Here is a 7,413-nt window from a genome sequence, read left to right as displayed (position 1 = left end):
GTCACCACTTCAGTTGTTGCAGGGCTTATATATAGTGTGTGCGGCGTAGTGTGCGGCGTAGTGTGCGGCGTAGTGTGCGGCGTAGTGTGCGGCGTAGTGTGCGGCGTAGTGTGCGGCGTAGTGTGCATAGTAGTGTGCATAGTAGTGTGCATAGTAGTTTTGAAGGCTGCCATCCTTTTTTAATCTAGGCAAAGTGAATAAAAAAATAGTGGCGCAATTAACGGTTGCCTGGCTTTTTAAAAATGGTAGGTTTGTGCAGTATGTGCCATGTCACACCAGTGACGGGTCTATCTGACCAATCAGTGGTCTGCAGTGTTTTAACTCCACCTTCTAGTATCGTCTCAGCTCACTTGGAACCTCGAAGAAGGGGGTATCGAAAAAGTACCAGGTACCAGGTCCACAACTTTTGCAAATGGAAAACCAAAAAAAGCAAGTTGAGTAGAGTAGAGCCGTACCATGCATTCGTAATGCGGCTTAAGTATTCCTGACTACTTCCATGATAGAAGGGAAGCCACGGTTGTATAAACACAAGAACTAATGAGCACATATACTGTGCATAGCATACTTGCAACTCAATCATGCACTCATATAATCTTGTGGTGCCAAAAGGCCCAAGTAAAGATGAAGAATGAGCTACAGTGAGCAGACGTTTTATACTGGATATTATTTGAATCGTTTCCGTATATACATTTAAAATCTGTGTTTTGTTACCAGTACCTTAGAATACCTTCAGCGTATTCAATGCCTCAAATAAAATAGTCTAAATTTGGCAACGTTATAAGTTAGTAAATGTGATGCTAGAACAAGACAAAGAATCCAAGCAGCCATTTTTATGCCAATTTTCTACAATACTCTATGCTACAGACACATTTCTGTCTACCTTAAAAGTATTGAGGTTTGATAAAAAGCCCGGGGTTGTCCTGCACCTGCCCAGAAGGTCAGTGGATTTGGACAATAACATTATTTGAAATGTAAACTGTGGTTTCATTTTGGCCAGGACTCTGTCACGAAAGAGATATTCTGATCGATCATGGTTAAATAAAGATTCAATTAAATAAATGTTATATATGCGTAAAACCCCACTGACCTTAAACACAGAATCTATACAATATATTGTGTAGCCGCACACAAACTAAACAAATAACTTGATCATGATGTTTTTAACCATACCATGGTGAATGAGTAAAACCGTCAGAAAATAATGAAGATTGAGGAAGCATATTGTGTAAATACATATGTAGCTTCCTTTTCCAAATTTCTCGCCATACCGACTGACCACAAACCACCAGAACCCCAAAGATCAGTTTACAAGGTTACAGCACTCCATCTCACCATCACTGCAGTAAACTCCGCTTCCGATTGATTGGTACTGTAGCACTGAAATGTGATCAAATTAAAGTATCTTTTTAAGCACTGTGTACATTTGCTGTGAACACAAAATTTGAGGTTAATTAATATCATGTTTTGCCTTTTCCCTCTAAAAGATATTTTCCATGTTTGTGTGTCAATGTGGTATATTTTAAAACTGTTTCTTGTGTGTGTGTGTGTGTGTGTGTGTGTGTGTGTGTGTGTGTGTGTGTGTGTGTGTGTGTGTGTGTGTGTGTGTGTGTGTGTGTGTGCGTGTGTGTGTGTGTGTGTGTGTGTGTGAATGTGTGTAAATGTATTTGTTTATGTGTGCATGTTCCACAGTGTGAGCACGTGTTTTTGTGGTGGTGAGGTTAGGTGTAGAAAGCAGGACTTTGCACCCCAGCCCTTCTAAACACCTAATGGAGGTGCAAGGCCAGAGCAGGATATCAGTTACAGACGCTGTGCTTTCAAGTGAAGTGCTTGCTGAGACTGGACCCTTTTAAGAAGGCTGAATTTTCAGGTGGACAAGCTCTTCGTAAAGGGAGGTGTTTAGATTATATTGCATAAGTGTGTGTGTGTGTGTGTGTGTGTGTGTGTGTGTGTGTGTGTGTGTGTGTGTGTGTGTGTGTGTGTGTGTGTGTGTGTGTGTGTGTGTGTGTGTGTGTGTGTGTGTGTGTGTGTGTGTGTGTGTGTGCTTCCATTGCAAATTGGTCCGCTCCAGTATGTCTGTGGGTGTGAGTGTGAATTTTTCCTTGTCATTGGATGTTGGCAACTAGCTTCACTTGAAAGCAATAGCTTTCCTGGACATTGCACATTGTTGGTCAGGGCCCCAGAGCCATCTACTATATTAGATTGAAGTATGTCCAGTCAGCGGACTGAGGGGACAGTGTGCCTTGACCTTACCTTATGAAGTCTAGCCCCCACACCACTGAGCGTTTTGCAGCGCTGCACAGTGAGAATAGACTGTGAAAGGTATGGTGATATGCTCTTTGCAGAGCAGACAGTAATCTATATGTAGTTAAACACTTAAAATCAAGAATAAAGACTTAACATTGTTTGGTTTGAATATGACGAAAAGGTTCGAAAATGTGCAAATTAATTTGTTTGGGTTTTCTGCAAGACATTAATCTATTGCTTCCTGCCTTTTTCAATTTCACAAACATTTAATTGGTTTCTTTATTTTCTTGTTGAACATAGTTGACTTTCAATTAAATCTTTTATAAGAAAAAGTCTCTCTCAGTCCCTTTTTGTCATTTTTTTCTGTCATAACTTTATGTGTGTACATTTGTGTGTGCGCGTACTGTAGGCTGCCATACTGTATCTTTTCTTCCGTCTGCAAAGTGTCTGTGTGCTCCTCATGTGTGTCTGTTACCCTTTAAGGATGTGTGCTTGTGCATACTTACAAACCATTCATCCAGTGCTATGGTGTAAGTACAGCAGCGTTGAATAATGCAAAAAGCCTCAGACTCACCACTGAGCAGACACAATGGGGCCTCTCAGCTCAAGACATACCAATCTGAATTATGTTGTGCTGTACATTTGTGCCTTCACAGACAGAATAATATTATTGTAGAGCTATGTGCTGACAAATATTACCCTGATATGACTGTGTTTCAGCAGATTGTGTGGTAGTTAAACTTGCAGGATTGTGTGGTTTCATTCCATACATGCAAGTAGTAAATACACACAATCATATACACAAATTGCAAGGAAACCCAGACAATATATTTTCACCCGAGTATCCAAAACACTCTTGTAAAGACCGTCAGCCACTGGGGGTGTTTGCAATTGGTCTCCCAGAAGGCAAATCTAATTGTAGTTTTTCTCCTCTACCTTTGTTGCAGATCGGTCAGGGATTTTTTAGACAAAGGCCACCTGACATGCTGCTGAAACCTCATCCCCGACACCGTCCCCCACCTTCGCTACATGTTGCAGAGCAGGTGAGAAACATTAACAGCGGAAGCAGCTGCGGCTCTCTGCTCCGCACATGTGGGCCAGGATATGAGCTAGCTTGAGCTCGCCCACTGTCAACACCGGTCACTATTGTTAACACTCTCCTCTCTGGACACACTGAGGGAAACAAATATTGTTAAATTGAATCATTGCACCTTAAGAGGCCTGAAAAGATAAAACTTTAAAAGTTTTACTATAGTATAAGTGTATTTAAAGGTATTTCACAGTTAAAAAGCAAATAGTAGACCTACTGGTTTATACATATAAATATATATTATCTCTCTAATCAGTACTTGACCTCTTTTGACAAGTAATGCTGTAGAAATGCTGTAGAGTGGTAAGAGCCTCATTTGCATCAGCATTGATTTTAAGCCTATTGTATGCAGACTAAAATATCTTTAATGAACAAACATTTTAATTGTTTTGAGGCGATTTTCCATAAAATCCTTATTTTTGGATGTCACAGTACCCTTTAAGTAATTTGCTGCTCACATTTGAATATGAAAAAATCTTGGCCATACAATTTGTTGCGGGCGTATCTACCTTGTTGAATCATTTGAATTTGAGCCATGAACCGGGTGAACCCAGTCATCACATTGTATTCTGAACACAGAGACACGCCTGTGAGGTGTCCCAGAGGAGAGTGGCATGTGTATTTGTGTTTCAGTGAATCATAACTGCTGTTTTGTATTCATCGAAGTGTGTCAAAGCGGATTACCTGAATGAACGGGGACCTGAAATGGCTTTGTTTTTAAAAGACTGTCCTTTGGGGTGAGGTAGTAGGTTGTATAGTTTTAGGGTCATACCCTTCCTGTCAGATAACTATACAACTTACTGTCTTTCCTGAAGTGGCTGTAATGTCATCAGATGCCATTGTTGGAGCTTTTTTTGTTTTTACGGATCTGGATCAACACTGGGATGTGCACGTTTACCTTCTGGCTGCTAAGAATATAACTCATTTACAGCATTTGATAGTTGTAGGTCATTGAGTTGTTTTCCCATGCTTTTTCATGGTTGCACTTTACGGTCAATAAGAAATATTTTTTATCAGAAGTTATATAATATGTTTTGCTGGTTGTCTGTGTACCAAACAAACACAAATGTAATGTATTTATATCTTATTAGACATTGTGTTAACTTTTACACAAACCTGCTTTCGTCCAGTTGTCATTCTCTTTCCTTAGCTCTTATTTCTATTTCTTTTTCTATGATCATCACAGGATTTCTTTTTTTTGTCAAACCTCTCTGGCTATCCTCAAACTGTTCTGACTGCTTGTAATGTTAGCGTTTTAGACATTAAAACTTAACTAAGTCGTTGTCATTGTATGTTGCTTTAGTGCAAGTTCCATTTAAGTATGTTATTTAATGTGAAAATGGATGGCTACTGTAAAAACAAAAGTACAGTGTTTATATGCCAATCTGTGCGACCTTTCTGATGTTCGGACGGGGTGAGGTAGTAGGTTGTGTGGTTTCAGGGTAGTGATTTTGCCCAATCAGGAGATAACTATACAACCTACTGCCTTCCCTGAAGGGCAGCAATACTTCACCATACAGACAACAGGGGACATCTTGTTCACAGCAACAGAAAATCTGCCAAAAACAACAAACCAAACCAGATCAACTGTCTGGCCGTGAACAACCAGTTTGTTTCTTACCTGGAACATTGGCATCCAGGACCAATCATAGCGCAGCAGTACAGAGGACCAGCATTTGAAAGCCTGTTTACTATGGGTTCTGTCTTTGATATGTTTATTCTGCTTCAAACATTAATAAAGAAAAAGTTGCTCAATCAGTTTGTCTTTGGTGTTTATTCTGTTGTTCTTATCTGTTCTCGCATCGCTTAAGTGTCAATTTAAACATTTTAGACTTCAGAGGATATTTGCTGTTGAAATGGGAGGATTCTTACATACAGTATATATTGAAGTAGTGTGTGCTTTCTTGTGGTGAACATCAAAGAACCAGTCATCAATTTTAAAAAACTTTTAAATCTTTAATGAGTCTTGATTAGTTTGTCTTCTAGCCAGTGTCATATATGTCTGTTGAATGGTTGAGAAATGCTTGAAAGTATCTCTATAAAAGCCTGACTTGACTAGCTTCATCCTGTCCTGGGATCGGCCAGCAGCCTGGAGCAGATCAGATGGAAAGAAGAGCCATGGCACAATCTTACCTCCTGTGCTACAGCATGATTCATATGGCAACAGATGATGATTACAGTACTCTTTCTCTCTCTGGCCAGCAGCCCACATAAATAATCTCACAGACCCCCACACACCCCCCCACACACACACACATATATATATATATATATATATATATATATATATATATATATATATATATATATATATATATATTTATATATATATATATACACGAGGTGAGCGCCAACCGGTATCAGGACAACTTGAGCATCAGACATGCCTCACTGTCTGGGACTGCAGCCCTGTATCTCATATCAAGGTCAGACTTGGGGGCTTTCATTCACCCTCGCTCTCCCCTGTATCACTCAGCCATCACTTAACCAGTGATCAAGTTTGTGTCACGGGTCACTTCTTATTAATAGGCATTTCACTATGAATCTGCATGTACAGACTCATAATTCTACTGTACACAATAATTCAGCCTGGGCTTGCACATCTCTTGTGCTTCACTTTGAATGCTGTGGTTTCACTCCTATCAGTCATGCTGAGCTAGTTACACATTCACCAAATGTCTTTTCAACTGAAGAAGGATTATGTGACAGTGCATCACTGGAGAAGCACAGCTAGCACGGTAACATTGCAGCAAGGGGCAAAAGTCTACTACTCTACTGTATCCTATGTGTCTAGACCAATGTTGGGTGTATTTGTATGTGAGCTGCACCCACTGCTTAGCTGTCCCCACACCAGCCACCATATTGAATTGATTTAAGCCTTGGCCGTGGTGATAGAGCAAAGTGAGCTGAATACTAAGCCTGATGAGACAATGGCTCTGTGTGCATCCTGTCTCTGGGGTTGAATCTCTAAAGGCCATGCTCCATCCTTCATCGCCACCCGCATCACAGCTTTATCAAAATCCTTACAAAAAGCTTTGAAATCCACCTTGGGATATTCTTTTACCATGCATAAAAGTACTAATGAAAAGCTTTTGGAGACTCTGTCTGAAGCATATGAGTCAGAATTCAATAATTTACTGTTGTTTTATCCAAAGTTGCCAGGAATTTGACAAGAATAACACTCACAGCGTTGCTTTTCTAAGCCTCCATATGATGTCATAGCTGTATAAATGGAATAGTGTTATTGATCCAATGTAAGTGGATAGGATTGAAGGCTCTGCGTGAGCCACTGAGCAGAGTGCATTTGCTGAAATGAAGATAAACTAAGCCTGTATCTAAATAGAGTCATCCACATTAATCTGTCACAGTGATTATAAAATGTGGCTATAATTCAATCTGAAATGTAGAGCAAGTAAATGAAATTGTTTGTCTTTGTTGCAATATTTTGTCCATATTCATATTTAGATGTTCTGCACATAGAAACAAACCATTTGGATGTAATCACCAATCACTTCAGTAGCTGCAGTTACCATGCCTCACTTATAGTTGTGGCAAAAGTGCCACCTAGTGGATGCTCACTCGATATTATTCATGTAGAGTTTCTTTGCACCTTATTTACCTAATATTGTCAATCTCTTTCTCTACATTGTTAATGTAATGTTGTTATTTCTGCCTATAGGGCTGCCACCAACAATTCATTTCATTATCCATTATTTTCTCAATTAGTTGTTTATTCTGGAAAATCCCAAAGAAAAAGAAAAAATCGGAATTACGGCAGTAGCTCAGTCCATAGGTGACTTGGCTGTGAACCGTAGGGTCGCTGGTCCAAGTCCCTGTATGGACCATGTCTGGAGTGGTGGCTGGAGAGGTGCCAGTGCCAGGCCCTGTTTGTGCATGTGTGTGTATTTCGGGCCTGTGTGTGTAACATGTATAATAATAAGAGTGAAAAAATTAAATTTCCCGTGCGGGATAAATAAAGTAATTCTTCTTCTTCTTCTTATTTGAAATTATCAATCATTACATTGTTTGCATGATCATCCTTGAAGAGGGATCCCTCCTTTGTTGCTCTTCTTGAGGTT

Source organism: Echiichthys vipera, assembly GCF_963691815.1.
Source record: "Echiichthys vipera genome assembly, chromosome: 7".
NCBI lineage: Eukaryota > Metazoa > Chordata > Actinopteri > Perciformes > Trachinidae > Echiichthys > Echiichthys vipera.
The sequence above is the reverse complement of the archived record's forward strand: the minus strand, read 5'-3'. Positions refer to the sequence as shown.